We start from the raw sequence: 15390 nt of genomic DNA on the forward strand, positions 1-15390 counted from the left end.
GCATAACTGGACCTCGATAAAAATGTCTTTGCTTCGAAGATTACAAGTTAAATATTAATATTAAGTCAGCTGCAAGTTGTACAATTAACTTGCCTATTGAAACATTTCATGCACGTATACAATTACCACAGACAAAAATAAAGTAGATAGACTGTGTTGGGGTTTCACACTTGGTTTTCAAAAGTTAAGTAATACTGAAAAATTGAAAATCAGCAATCCTGGGGTCACAATTCAACCAGATTAGAAATTTATCCCAAGAATTAGCTGAATATTCAGGAGGTTTGTCCACAGATGCACATTTGGACCAATTTGAATTGAGGTGAGTATTTAAGGATATTAAAAACTACTTCACCTTTCACAAGGGCCCAGATTTTCTACTTAGAAGATAGTTTTGCCAGTAGCATACACTTGAGACCCTGCAAAAGCCCTGATACAAGGACATTATACGGGATTGAAGTTTCCATACAGGCGTTTTACACTGCCTGTCAATGATAGTTTAAAAGGCAGACATTTAAACAAATACAGCAGCACAGGCTTCAGCTAGATGTCTTGATGAAACAAAGGTATTAGAAACATTTCCTTACATGTTTTCATTATTTGTCCAACAGCAGCAAGGAGGCAGCAATCAAAGCTGAAATCAAAGAGCTTGTGAAGGTGAGTGAAAACTATGTTTTCATGTTTAATAGGTGTTCTGACGATGTAACACAATAGAATGTTTAAGATAGAATGTCAGAAATCAATTATTTTACAACTTTCTCCATACAATTCAAGTGGTTTCATTACTGAAGGTCTCTTTAATAAGCTTTAGCCAAAGTTAATTTGCGACAATGTTCTGTTGTCTGTGTGATTCCAAATAAACCTGTTGGACTTTAATCTGGTGTTGTAAGACTTCTTACTGTACACACCCCAGTCCAACCGTCTCCACACCATGTAAATTATCAGACATTTCGACCAGTTTATTACTAAAATGTTTTACCCAGGTGTCCTTATTTGGGAGATGAACAAAGGACAAAACACAGGTTTATGGTTCAACCCAATTTTATTAAAGATTCTCTTACTCACACAAAATATAACTCAAGACTCACAGCTGAGCTCTGGGTATTACACGCACTTAGTGAAGGATGCTGGCCAGGCCATGATGCCGGTACCTTCACTAGGGTCGAATCCCAAGTTACTTTCTTCTTCTGATGGTTGTGCCTGGGGGACTCCCAGGTTATCACTGAAGATTCGTTTTTTTCTTATACATTTAAAGTGCCCAATTCTTTTTATTTCCAATTAAGGGGCAATTTAGCGTGGCCAATCCACCTACCTTGCACATCTTTGGGTTGTGGGGTGAGACCCACGTAGACACAGGGAGAATGTGCAAACTCCACGTGGACAGTGACCCGGCCCCGGGTCACTGTAAAAAGATTTGCTTCACACATCTCCTCTAAACTTTCTCCCTTGCACCTTAAACCTATGTCTCCTAGTAATTGACTTTTCCACCCTGGGAAAAAGATACTGACTATCCTCTCTGCCCATGCGACATATAATTTTGTAAACCTCTATCAGGTCACCCCTCAACCTCTGTTGTTCCAATGAAAACAATCTGAGTTTATCCAACCTCTCCTCATATCTAATACCCTCCAGATCAGTGTGTTTTTATGGTTAACTGTCATTAAGACTAATGATATTAATCCTTTCCGAATTACTATATCCTATAACTTCTTAACTAGTTGGCCACTCTAAGGTCTTCTGTCCCTTAGACTCCCTTGCTGATACCAGATGGGAACTAATCTATTTCAAACTGTATTTCAAGTTATAATAGGATCCCAAATCTACAAGGAAGAATTCAAACTCACTTATCACTCAAGGTCCTTTAGGGTCTGGATCTGTTGAGGATGTATAGGTGAGTCTTATGGGTAAACCACTATTTCAGGTTTAGATTTTTAATAAACCACTATTTCAGATTCAGATTTAAAATAAACCACTATTTCAGGTTTAAATTTAAAAATCACACTTTCATTTGCTTTTACAAAATCTTAACAAATTACTTCGTATTTAAAAGTCTCTTTTAGTTGATCAGACTTCAGGAGCTTTATTTAACGATTTTTCTGCTGTCTTGATAGCTTGAGGTTGTTCTTATTCTTCGGTCTTCCAGCGTCTTCCGATTCCCATGGATCGATGAGCTGATTCGAATCGAATCTAAGGATAAATTCGAACCGAATGGCTCGGCCTGTCTCTTCCCCTCTCTCTCTCTGCCCTTTCTGCCTTTTGCCACTGGCGTTCCAAGATTTTATACATTTTAATTCAGCTCTCCAGCGCATGTCAATTACAAAGCATTGTCTCATGTTTAACAAAATAGATGAGTTGCATTTAAAACCACGATTTCGCACCATGCCCAAGACTGCCATACATTTCAAAAGCACATAGTGCATTCTGCTCAAAGTCTAAAAAAACGTTAAGCTGTATCTATCTTTGTCTATTTCAGCCATTCGCATTTTTTGTAAACTTCCTCTGCCATGCCTGCTAGCTTTAAGCCGTTTAACACCTTGCCCAAGATTCTCATTGTGCGAGTTTGCAATGTCTCCAAAATTACTCGTTTCTCTATTTCTCAAAGGTTCCAAAAACCCGCTACGCGTCTTAAAATAATTGATAGCTATTTCCTGGCTATTTTTAAAACTGCAACTTTCTTAACAATCTTTTCCTATGCCCGCTATTCTTTCTCAAATTTTATCACACTTTTGACCTTGTGTGTGCATGCTATTTTTCAAGCTTTTACAAGCACTCAGATATTCCCTCATGTTCCTTTACCTATAATTTTATGTTTACTTTACTCTGTTTATTTTGTTCCAAACTACATTCTTCCTTCCAATTATTACTTACACCAGGCAACATCTTGGTAAACCTATTCTGTACCCTCTCCAAAGCATCCACATCCTTCTGGTAGTGTGGCAACCACTCATCCTTGCCTTGGTGAAGTGTGTCCTATGTAACACCTTGAACTGAATTAGGCTCAATCGGGCCCATGAGGACATGGAGTTGACCCTGGAAAGGGCCTCTCTCCAAGACTCATTAGGGAGTATGGGGCCCAGCTCACCCCCATTTCTCCCTCACTCCGTTTACCATAGAATTCGTACAGTGCAGAAGGAGGCCATTCAGCCCATCAAGTCTGCATTGGCCCACTCCCCTGCCGCATCCCTGGAACCCAACCTGTACATCTTGGACACTAAAGGACAACTTAGCATGGTCAATCCACCTAAGCTGCACATCTTTGGACTGTGGGAGGAAACCTGAGCAATTGGAGGAAATGCACGCAGACATGGGGAGGGAGTAGATGAGAGATGGTGGCTATATAGGACTGAGTTAGACCCCTGCCCAGCTAAGCTGAGGACAGAATCCTCTCCAGCAAGGAGGAAGGTGGAGCCAGAGAAAAGGAAGGGAAAGCCATACAGGTGAAATCGTGAATTGAAAGTATCAAAAAGACAAGAGTTGGGGAGCTGAAATTTGTCCATTAACTCTCTGAAGTTGGCAAACCTCCCCTCCATGAACAGGTCACCAAAGTGCGCGAGTCCCTTCAATTTCTACGAGTTAAAAGGTTAAGTCCAGCCTAAAAGTAAGAAAAGGCGGTTGTTACAAATCGAGGCCAGTGAAGACAAGAATAGGAGTTTAAAATGTTGCCAGAACTGTTTCCAGATTGTAAGAGGAGACCACCACCGGGTTGGCGTAAAATCTAGTGGGAGAAAAGGGAAATGGTGCAGTAACTATGACTAGGAGAGCGAATGTAGTGAAAGTGAACCTCCTTTTGGCCCCAGATTGAACTGGGATCGCTGATCCACTGTCAGATGTTTTGGATATTGGTGGCCCAGTAATTAAACTATGGGGGTGATTCTCCGATATTGAGGCCAATTGTTCGCGCCGTCGTGAACGCCGTCGCGTTTCACGACGGCGCAAACAGGGCCCGGACACGACCTATTCTGGCCCCCATAGGGGACCAGCACTGCGCTGGAGCAGTTCACGGCGCTCCAGCGTCCTTACGCGGCACCAAATGCGCGTCGCGCCAACCCGTGCATGCGCAGTTGGGGCAGCCCAATCCTGCGCATGCGCAGTTGGGCCGCGCCATCCTGCGCATGCGTGGGGAACGGCTTACGCACGCCGGCTCCTCACCAACATGGAGCCGGTGTTCTGGGGCCGCGCGCGGAAGTTGGCCGGCCCGATTGCGGGCCAGACCCCATCGGAGGCCACCCCGGTGAAGGAGCCCCCCCCCCCCAGTGTTCCCACCGGCAGCGACCAGGGGTGGACGGCGCTGGCGGGAACCTGTCGTGGGGGGGGGGGGGGGATGGGAATGGAGAATAGCGCCCAATACGTTTTGGAGGGCCAAGCTCCCTGTCTGTCTATCCCCCTGGAGTAGAACGCTGCAGATTTGGGGATTCTTATCTTTCCAAATAAAGGCAGATATCAATTTATTAACCTTACTTAAAAAGGAATTGGGCAGAAAAATGGGGCGGTTTTGAAAGAAAAAGCAAAAGCTAGGGAGTATGTTAATTTTCATTGTTTGAATCCTGCCAGTGAAAGCTGGAGGAAGGCTGTTCCACCTCTGAACGTCCATTCTAACATTGTTGATCAGGCTGGAATAATTCAATTTGTGACGTGAAGTCCGACTGTGGGCCATCCCGACCCCAAATTAACGAAAATTGGTACTGGAGAGACGGAAGAGCAATATGCCTAAATGGGCTCATCTTCCAGAGGGGTTGAACAGAAAATATTCACTCTTGCCTAGATTTAATTTATAGCCAGAGAAGGTGCTGAAAGTATTAAGCGTCTTCATTATGCCATCGATGGAGGGAGTTGGGTCTGTAATGTATAAAAGTAGATCATCTGCATAAAGAGGTATGTTCCACCCCGTCACGATTTAAACCCCTCCATTGATTGGAAGCCCTCAAAAGCTCTATTGCCAGGGTGAAGAAAGGTGGAGAGAGTGGGCAGCTCTGCCTCGTGCCCCTCTTGAAGAGGAAGTCATCTGACTATAAAACATGTGAATGCTGGCCGTAGGGGCATTGAATAACAAAAGGATCCAAGAGACAGATTTATGGCTGAATCCAAATATTCCAAGAATCTCAAACAAATAGTCCCATTCTACCCTGTCAAATGCTTTCTATGCATCAAGCGATAAGGAACGAACAGCAGAAATCCGCCATGTATAAGTAAGGACATCAAGAGTACATCCAAACAGACATGAAAAGAAAAGAATTGAAAAGTGCCCGTACAAAAAGCCATAGAACAGATTAAACAGAGCACAAATTGTGCTTCTGGTCAAAGGAGTCCGCATCACCAGAAAGTAAAAAAGTATTTTTCTTGAATGCTACACGAAGGCGAGCTGGATAAATCATCCCAAACTTGACTCCACTCTTAAAAAGGGTGGACTTCACTTTATTAAAAGCGGCTCTTTTCTTGGTGAGGTCTGCACTCATTTCCTGGTGTAATCTGATAGCGTGGCTTTCCCATGTAAAATCCCAGTGCTCCCTTGCCCATCAAAGTACCTACTTTTCTTTAAAACTGTGGAACCTTGCGATCACTGCACGAGGAAGGTCACCAGAGCGAAGCTTAGGTCGAAGCAAACGGTGGGCCTGGTCTAATTCTGGGAGAGATGGAAGTACACCCTCACGCACCATCTTGTGGACCAGGTCTGAGAAATACTGAGTCAGGGTATGGCTTTTGATCCCCTCTGGGAACCCCACAATACAAATATTCTGTCTTCTGGATCTGTTCTCCAGGTCGTTCAGCTTTGCTGTTAATGTTCTGTTCTCTTCGATCACAGAAGCAAGGTCGGATTCCAAGGCGATGATCCTATCACAATGATCAGACAATGTGGTCTTCATGCCCTTGATTGTAGACCATGAGCTTTGATAGTTTACCAGGATGTTGCCTGGTATGAAGGGCATTAGCTATTAGGAGAGGTTGAATAAACTGGGACTGTTTTCCCTGGAGAGACGGAGGCTGAGGGGCGACCTGATAGAAGTTCATACAATTATTAGCGACATAGATGGGGTGAACAGTTGGAGGCTTTTTCCCAGGGCGGAAATGACATTTACAAGGGGGCACAAGTTCAAGCTGAGGGGGGAAAAGGTTCAGTGGAGATGTGTGGGGGACGTTTTTTTTTTTTACACAGAGGGTGGTGGTGACCTGGAATGCACTGCCAAGTGAGGTGGTTGAGGCAGATAAGTTAGCGACCTTTAAGACTTATCTGGATAGGCACATGAACAGATAGGGTATAGAAGGATACAGGCGGTTGGTTTAGATAGGACATGTGATCGGCGCAGGCTTGGAGGGTCTGTTCCTGTGCTGTATTGTTCTTTGTTCTTTAAATGGACTTGCTGGTGGTCTCAAGAATTAAACAAATGGCAGCCAAGGCCTCGTCAATTGATCTTTTAAGATCTGCAGATCTGTTGTCAATACCTCCCGAGCTCGATCGTCAATATTTTTGTGAGTGCTTTGGTCAGGAGTGGCTAGAGAAGAAGCTGCCTCTGCCATCGTACCTCCAGTTTATTCGAGAGAGGTTTCAGAGTCTGTTGTCAATTCTTTTCTGGCTCTGCCTTCCTTGGGCATTGCAGAGATGAGGGAACTCTACCAGCCAACTTCCAGGATTTCTCTGAGAGGATAAAGACCCGTGGCGCTGTAAAAAAGGGTAAAAAGGTCAGGTTTCCAGTGGTGCACGTCTTCCCCTCACGTCATGTTATCAGAAGTCCATTCTGGAAAACTCAAAGTTACACCAGACCACGAGTGCATCACCAGGCTGGCTATTGAGCAACAAAGCATCCCCACTGAGAGTGTTACAGAGGGCCAGCAATAAAGCACAGGTACAAAACATTGCTACATGCGTACAATGGTGTCAGGTGGTGGAGAGGGTCAATCGGAATATGAAGGAGAGGACGGTAGCACAAGTGATAGCACTGTGGCTTCACAGCGCCAGGGTCCCAGGTTCAATTCCCTGCTGGTCACTGTCTGTGTGGAGTCTGCACGTTCTCCCCGTGTTTGCGTGGGTTTCTTCCGGGTGCTCCGGTTTCCTGTTGCTAACTTTGGCTGTGTTTCTTAATTTGGCTCTGTTTAATTACGTTTGCTCAAGAGTCGCCGGGTATCTTTCGACACCGCCACAAGGTTCAGAACCGAATACTGATCAATGACTCGATACACCAGTTAGGAAGTTCAAAAGCAAAGCTCATTTATTTACACAGTTAAATCTACTCATGCATAAACTCTACAAACTAAACTACCACTATTACTAAAGCCTATACTTAGCTTTGGGTGCCCATTCAGTCAGAGGAACAATGGCCGTTGCTCGGTTCTGAGGCTGCTGGGTTGAGCTGTTTACAGGGTAGCAACTAGGAGCGTCTATCTCGTAGCGTGCGTTGACTTGGAACTTACTTGGTTTGATGTAGCTGCTAGGCTGGTCTCTCTCTTTGCTGAGAGCCAAAGCCAAAGAAGAAAGATTCTCCCTTGGGGAATACCTTTTATACTAAAAAGGGCTTTGCGTGCTTTTGGGCGGACCTTGAACTTGGCCTCAATTAATTGGGTCTTTCCCAATCATTCGTATCGATCTTCCTCCAATAGAGGGGTGGTTCCCTGATTGCTGGGCATGTCCTACTGACCGTTGGTCTGCTTTGTTTTAGTCTCTTCTGGCGCCGGGGTGTCTACCTTAACATTGTGAATCTAAATGTTTCCCTTTTGTCCCTGGAGATGGCTCATCAGTATGTAGATTGCTTAGCAGTTTCTGTCCTGTCCGAGAGCTTAAGGTTCTAATCAACAGACAGACCTTGCACCTGCTCGTTTCTTAATATTGTCCAATTTTCCCTGCTTCTCCACACATCTCCACTAAACCTTTTCTCCCCTCACCTTGAACTTGTGCCCCCATGTAAATGTCATTTCCGCCCTGGGAAAAATCCTATCTACTCCCTATCTATGTCGCTAATAATTGTATGAACTTCTATCAGGTCTCCCCTCAAGTGTCTATTTTGTAATCGGGACGTGGCCATCCCAGATGGCTACACTCCCTCCTTGTGATCCTCAACGCAAAGGTGTGAAGGATCACACTACTACGTCATCTTCATCCTCTGACCAACCGGGGCACCCATACTTCGGCCTATCCTATGCACAATTTTACCTAAACCATTTTAAATACATTCATTATCATAAAACTCTACGGGGCGCTATGACATTAATACATGCATTATAGAAAAATAAAAAACTGGAACCTCTAACTATTCTCAATAAACTATCCTCATTCAAACAATCCAAAAATCTATACATCTTAACTTGTACAAAATAGCAGCACACAAATTTCTCTGGCCTGGCAGTCAGACACAGACGTTTACATCTCTTTATTCCACAGAATACATAAAGAAAAATGGATGCACTTTAATCCGTCCCAATGGGTTCGGGGGTCTGGTGAAATCCAAAAATGGGGGACCTAAACCTGTATACCGGGGTGCAAGAGCGCTATGCTCTCTTTCGCCATTTCCTAACTCTAAACGCTTGCACGACACTGCAAAGTATCGCCAGCACTAAGAGTGCTTCGACTACATATGAGAGTGAGTATCAGGTGATAAACATATCATACCAGGGTCGGGGTATTGCTAGCTGTAGCTGGGCTAGTTATCTCGGGATTCCGTGTATTGCAGGGGTGAGAATCATTTATGGTTTGTGTGGTAGGGGTCAGGGGGGTAGCGTCCGCGCGCAACTGAAGGGATCCCGCGAAGATCCACATGAACACGAAGGCTGTCTTCCACTGGGGTTCCTGAGGTTTCCGGAGTTCTGTAAACACAAGCATCATTTCTGTTATTATCTTGCTTAAGATCTCGTATGTCTGTCTGTCTGTCCTTTATCGCCAATTTCCCTTTATAATTGGTCACCATCTGTGACTCCCTCATTTGTATTTTTTTTAAACCAAATATTTGGACTAGATATCTAAGAAAAATACTGCCGTACTGCGAGCCGTCTCGCAGCCTGTGAGATTTACCATCCCAGTGTTTGAGGATGTAAATAGCATAGGGAAGAAACCTAAGGGATGCCAAAACCAAACAAAAGAATTTCGAACGTAATGAGCCAAAATGGGGTACATATGGGCCCGCGGCAGGTAAGAAATGGGTGGAATCACCGGGTAGGACGGTGATTAATGCTGTATGTGCTCTACCCGAGCGTAGCTGACCAGAGGGGGGGGTCCTCAGGCAGGGCGGGGACCAATGCCGTTTCTCCACTGCCTGAGCAACTGGCAAGAACGGGTAAGAATGTGGTTGTCGTGGGGGGCTGCCTCTCGAATTGGGAGAGTAGCTATGAGTCGTGTTCTGTCGACAAACTAGTTCCTCTGAACTATTGCTTGTTCCATTAACAGCCAGGGGGCGTTAAAGGAGTGGTGACGTGGGGCCGTGAAAACTTTTGAGTTTACGAACAACACTTAACGCTAACACTAACGAACAAACATGGTGCAGATTCCATCAGAAAGGACACCGTATATCTCCATCGGTTCCTTTTTTCTCAATCATCTGGACACCTCACTGCTCAATAGCGAACAGGGTCGCAAAGGGGTTTGTTTGGTGGGAGTCAGACTCCAAGTCATCATCTTCTCCCGGCTGCCAAACTCTTGACTGTAGTAACCGTGCTAAAGCTGCTTGGGGCGAATTGGGGTCCATCTCATCATTCCGGATGAGCCTGAACGAATTGTCTCGGTGCCAGAATCATGACTCGAGGTTGGAACTACTATCCTTCAATCCGTAATCGTCGGGCGGTGGGTCTGGGTCAGGGGCTTTGATATAAGTGATCTCAAATGGGTCAGTAGAATCATGTTCGGATTCGCTGGGAGTGGGGCCTGGTGCAGGGGTATAGTCGTAACGTGGTGTGCTGTGGCTATCGTCATCGTGATTGCTATCACTGTCGCTGTCGCTGCTGGTTGAGGGGAGGGAGAGGTGGAGTCATGCCTCTGGGGGCAGAGTTGAAGTAGTGTCTGAGGGTGGGCTGGAGTGGTTGGTGGAGGGTAGGAATACGTCATCTGTGGGCGGGGCGTGATCGTCTGCTGCTGCGAGCAGGATGTGGTATGTGTGGTTATTCTGCGAGCCGTAAGCCTTGAGCTGGTTTATATGAAACCACGCAGACTTACCATTTGGATAGGTTATTTTGTATACTGAGGGGCTGACTTTGTCCGAAATGGAGTACGGTCCGGAAAATTTTGGGGAAAGGAATGAACTGGGGTTGTAAAGGGAAAGCATAACTTGTTGCCCTACTGTAAACTCCGTGGCGTGTACTATTTTGTCGAAACAAGCCTTGCTGTGTTTCTTCCTGGTTCCAAGTCTCACTGTTGCTGCGAGTTGGACTGCCCTTATCATAGAATTTACAGTGCAGAAGGAGGCCATTCGGCCCATCGAGTCTGCACCAGCTCTTGGAAAGAGCACCCTACCCAAGGTTAACACCTCCACCCTAACCCCATAACCCCATAACCCAGTAACCCCACCCAACACTAAGGGCAATTTCGGACACTAAGGGCAATTTATCATGGCCAATCCACCTAACCTGCACATCTTTGGACTGTGGGAGGAAACCGGAGCACCCGGAGGAAACCCACACACACACGGGGAGGATGTGCAGACTCCGCACAGACAGTGACCCAAGCCGGAATCGAACCTGCGACCCTGGAGCTGTGAAGCAATTGTGCTAACCACCATGCTACCGTGCTGCCCCTGTATGGTCTGTATCAGTTGTTTAACCGCATTTTCATGCGTGTGGGCTGTAACTGCGGGGCTGGCCAAATCCAGTCCTAATAAATACTCAGTGCCTTTCATGGGGTGTCCGGTCAGGAGGGTGTGGGGGGTGTATCCTGTGGACGTGGATACCGTGTTTCTTAATAACATCAAAGCAAATGGGAGTACTGAATCCCAGGTGCTGTTATTTTGCTGTACCATTTTCCCCGAGGGTGGCTTCCAATGTCCTATTCATTCGTTCTACAATACCACTTGACCGGGGGTGGTATGCGATATGGAACTTTTGTCTAATGCCGAAAATCGTGAGGACGTTTTTCATTACATGTCCTGTGAAATGGGAGCCTTGATCGGACTCTGTACTGCGTGGGAGACCCCATCGTGTAAAGATGTGGTGTGTTAATATTTTAGCCGTTGTCTTGGCCGTATTAGCTTGCGATGGAAATGCTTCCACCCATTTTGTGAAGGTGTCTATGACCACCACCACATACTTGTAACCATTTCTGCACGGGGGTAGGGATCCTATATAATCTATCTGGAGATTTGTCCAGGGTCCATTAACGGGGTGGCTGTGACTAAGTTGAGCCTTTTTAGCATATCTGTCCGGATTGTTGCGCAATTGCTCAATGTAGTGTGTTACATCGATTTTTAAATCAGGCCACCAGCAGAGCGGTCTGAGGTGGGCTCAATTCCTTGGTGTCCATGATTGTCATGGAACTGACAAATGATCTGGTTCCTGTCCTGGCTGGGAACTATATAAATGCCATCCTTTAAAATCACACCGTCGTGTGTGGTGATTGCGTTTTTAAACTTGTCGTACGGGGCTGGGAAGGTTCCCTTTAAAACTTCCGAGTTTCTCGTCCTCTTTCTGTGACTTCGCTAAATCCTGAATATTGGTCTGTGAGACCTGAACTGCGTGTACTGGGGTGCTTTCAGGGGGGTTCCAAAAATAACCATGCCTGGAGCCTGCCTTCGCTAGGGCATCTGCTTTAACGTTACCGGGGGGGCGGGGGGGGGGGGGGGGGAAGAGAAGAATGGTGACGACTGCGAACCTCAATTATTCCGTATTTCCTATCATTCACTGTCTCTAAGATATGGCGGAGTGATGGGGTTGAGGGTAGGGGTTTACCGTCCACTGAAACAAATTCTCTTGTTTCCCAGAGTGGTAGGAACTCTGTCAAACTATTACATACATACAAGCTGTCTGAATAGATGTCTGCTGGGGTCGGGAACGAGTCTGGGTGGTCTACAATATATGCAATCACTGCCAGCTCTGCTGCCTGCGAGCCTAAGTGTCCCGGCAACTTTAATGAAATTTCATCTAGGGCACGTCCTCTACATATATACCCCAACCGGTAATTCTCTTTCCATTTAACACTGTGGAGGAGCCATCCACATAAATCTTCAGGGGTGCGCACGGGTCTGTGGGCTGGGGTCTCTGGGGTGCTACCCGTTTTCCTGGTAGGTGTTTTGCGAATAAATGGGCCTGTGTTCTGTTTCGTGGTGATGATCTCACATTCATGAGGGGTGCCTGCACACTGCAAATTATCAGATAGGAAGGTGTGGGTCTCGGTTCGTTTTACTGTGATGTCCCGTCCCTGTAAAAGAAGGGTCCAACAGGCTGCGTGGATTTGGCTGACTGTGCCATCCTTAAGTCGGCCGTCTAACAATAGCTGTGTCGGTGTGTGTTCTGTGAGGATGGTGATGGGGTTGAGTCCTGTAATGTAGGCGAAGTATTGTACTGCCCAAAAAACTGCGAGCAGGTGCCTTTCACAGGCAGAAAATCCTTGCTCTACGGGGTCTAACACGCGTGAGGCGTATGCTACGGGGCATAACTGGTCGTAGCATTCCTGGAGGAGCATAGCCGAAAGGGTTCGGTCGGTGCTTCCAACTTCGATTGCGTATGGGGAAAGTGGATCTGGGACCTGTCCCAGCGGTGGCTGTGCTGAGTGTTCTTTTTAAAGCATCCACGGCTTCCGTATGCTGTGGAAGCCATTCCCAAGGTGCCTGCTTCTTGAGAAGGTCGGATAGGGGCGCTGCTTTAGTGGCAAAAACGTCAATATGGTTTCAGCAGTAGCCAACCAGTCTTAAAAATGACCGGAGGGCTGAGACATTGTGGGGAAGGGGCAATTTGACGATCGAGTCAATTCTCTTTTGCTCGATCTCGCGTTTACCATGAGTGATCACTGTTCCTAAGTAAATCACTTTTTCTTTCAAAATCTGGGCCTTCTTGGGGTTGACTTTACAACCAATTTCTTTTAGGAGTGCTAGGAGCTCGGCGAGAAGCGAAATGTGCTCTCCCTTTGTGTCTGTCTGTAGTAACAAGTCATCTACGTACTGGACCAATCGGGGCAGGAAAATTTTGCTAAACCATTTGATAGCTGTCGATGGAAAATGGAGGGGGAGTTGTGGAAGCCTTGTGAAAGGCACGTCCACGTGTACTGTTACACTTGGAATGTAAAGGCGAATTTGTACTGGCACGCTTTAGCCAATGGAATGGACCAAAAGCCGTTACTAATGTCCAAAACCGAAATCTTTTTTGACTGGAGTCCCTGTTTGAGCATGGTCTCGGGACTCGTGGCTACGGTGGGGGCTGCTGCTGGGGTTACTTTGTTCTGTTCCCGGTAATCAATGGTCAGTCGCCATGATCCATCCGGTTTCCTGACGGGCCAAATCGGTGCGTTGTTTCTGGAGGCTACTGATCGGAGTACGCCTTGATCCAACAAACTCTCTATTACTTTGGAGATTTCTCCCTCTGCTTCCTGGGGAAAACCGTATTGCTTCTGGGGTTTAGGGTCGGGACCTGTAATGTTCACAAAGCCAGCCAAATTGCCACAGTCGTGCTTGTGGTGTGCAAATGCTGCTTTATGTTCCTGCAGGACTGCCCTAACCGGTTTGTCTGCACTAATGGCTCGAGGGTCAAACCAGAAGTCTGCTACTGAGCTAATCCTGTTTATGTACTCTCCTATTGTGAGCGTGGCGGGGGCTCGTGCTGCCTTTGCCATTTTCCAAACACACTTGTTAACTGTGTCAAAAGAAAGGTTATGGGAGCTCATGAAATCGATCCCAAGGATATGTTCTGCTGTCTGGGGCAAATCAACTAAAACTACAGGGTGCTTAGTTGTGATGTTCCCTATTTGTATTGTTACAGGGGCTGTGATGTGTCCCTGTTGTAAATGGCCTGTAAAACCGCCGAGTGTGATGGTGTCTGTTGTGGGCCACATGTCTCGCTGAAACATCATGGAGGAATGGAGTGTGGTGCAGGACCCTCCTGTGTCCCAAAAAAATTCTACGGGTTGTCCCCGGACTTTGCCTGCTACTACCGGTCTACCGGACTTGCCCCAAAGGGTGTCGCAGAACCAAGTTGGGGAGCCCGAAAACCATCAGTCGGTGCCGTTCATGTCTGCATTCTCTGAACGGGCGCTAACGCAATGGATCGGCTTTGCCCTATTCCTGTTTAGGGTGCCTGTCTGTTGGCTTCTCTGCTGCTTTTGGGGCGCGTTGCACTCTCGTGCAAAGTGTCCTAGCTGTCCACAGTTGTAACCTTCCTGAGCTTTGGGCTGGGGTTGGCTGTTCCTGCCCTCATTTACCCATGCGGGGTTCTGGTGTGCTTTAACTGGGTTCATCTCTGCCTGCTCTTCATCGGGTGTTATAAATGCGGTTTTGCCTGCTCCCAAGCGCGGGACAATCTCTTCAAAACCCATTTTTCATTGTGGGCCTCATCTGAGGGGTCATAATTTGCGCAAGCTTTTAGTCCTGCGTCTGTGGCGTGGGAGACTAGAATTCGGGTCCATTTGGCCATATTATCTGGGGATAAATGGGCGCGGACTAACTCTCCAAAAACTGCGGTGAAGTGAATCCACAAATGTCAGCAAACGCTGTGGGGTGCTCTGTCTTCTTTTGCCTACACTTATTTAGGCATTCTACGGGGTCTCCTTTGTTAAATCCGATCGCATCAAGGATCGCCGTGTGCATCTCTTGGAGTGTGCCTCCTACATTCTGTGAATCGGGAAGGGCTGCTAAGACTGAAGGGTCGAGGCTTAAAACTGTGAGCTTCACTTGCTCCTTTTCGTCCAGACCATATATGGTAGCCTGTTGTTTGACTTTAGCGAAAAATTGGTGGGGGTCTGAAGTGGGAAGGAACGGTGTAATTTTTCCACACGCGTCCCGTAATTGGGTCACGGTTAACAGGGTTGTGTAAAGGAAATCTGCTTCTCCTTCTGCTGTGGCCCTGCGGTGTGTGGTTACAGGGTGTGTTCTGCCTGTACGTTGGGGCGCTTTCCTTTTCTGGGGTTTTTCCTGTGTACATGTCCCATGTACGTATCTATGGGCAGTCTCGTTTAATTCCTGCCAGTCGGGGCCGTTTTCCTAATCTAATTGGGGTCCGAATGTACTTTGAAATCCATTTTGAATGGAAAGCAGAGATTGCAATTCTGCAATTTGCTTCCGGCACTTTGCGTGGTCTACTGAGCTCTGCCTTTGTTCCGTCGTGGAAGTATGGAGTGCTCGTAGGGCTGCTTTTAAATCATTGCACTGTTTCTGCAATTTCTCAACTTGCTGTTCTGTCTCGTCTTACCAAGACCGCACATTGCGTGTCCTGGTAGGCCTTATCATATTGCGTCTGAAAATTGTTCAAATGCACGAGACAAGACTGATGTGCCCTCTTGGC

The 15390-nt window shown here is 46.6% G+C and overlaps 1 long non-coding RNA gene across 2 annotated transcripts in view; it reads right to left on the minus strand.

Moving 5' to 3' along the window:
• Positions 1 to 1020: 1020 nt before the first annotated feature.
• LOC140421244 (uncharacterized) overlaps positions 1021 to 15390 on the minus strand; it is a 28472-nt gene continuing 14102 nt past the window's right edge. Inside the window, exons 2-3 of one of the 2 annotated variants that reach the window (XR_011946700.1) lie at positions 8594 to 8787; positions 1021 to 6652 (exon numbers count right to left, since the gene is read on the minus strand). This is a non-coding gene — a long non-coding RNA (uncharacterized lncRNA). Of the gene's footprint in view, positions 6653 to 8313; positions 8788 to 15390 lie in introns of those variants that run through there. The other variant, XR_011946699.1, reaches the window with a different exon arrangement.

The sequence above is a fragment of the Scyliorhinus torazame genome, chromosome 5 (assembly GCF_047496885.1).
Source record: "Scyliorhinus torazame isolate Kashiwa2021f chromosome 5, sScyTor2.1, whole genome shotgun sequence".
Classification (NCBI taxonomy): domain Eukaryota; kingdom Metazoa; phylum Chordata; class Chondrichthyes; order Carcharhiniformes; family Scyliorhinidae; genus Scyliorhinus; species Scyliorhinus torazame.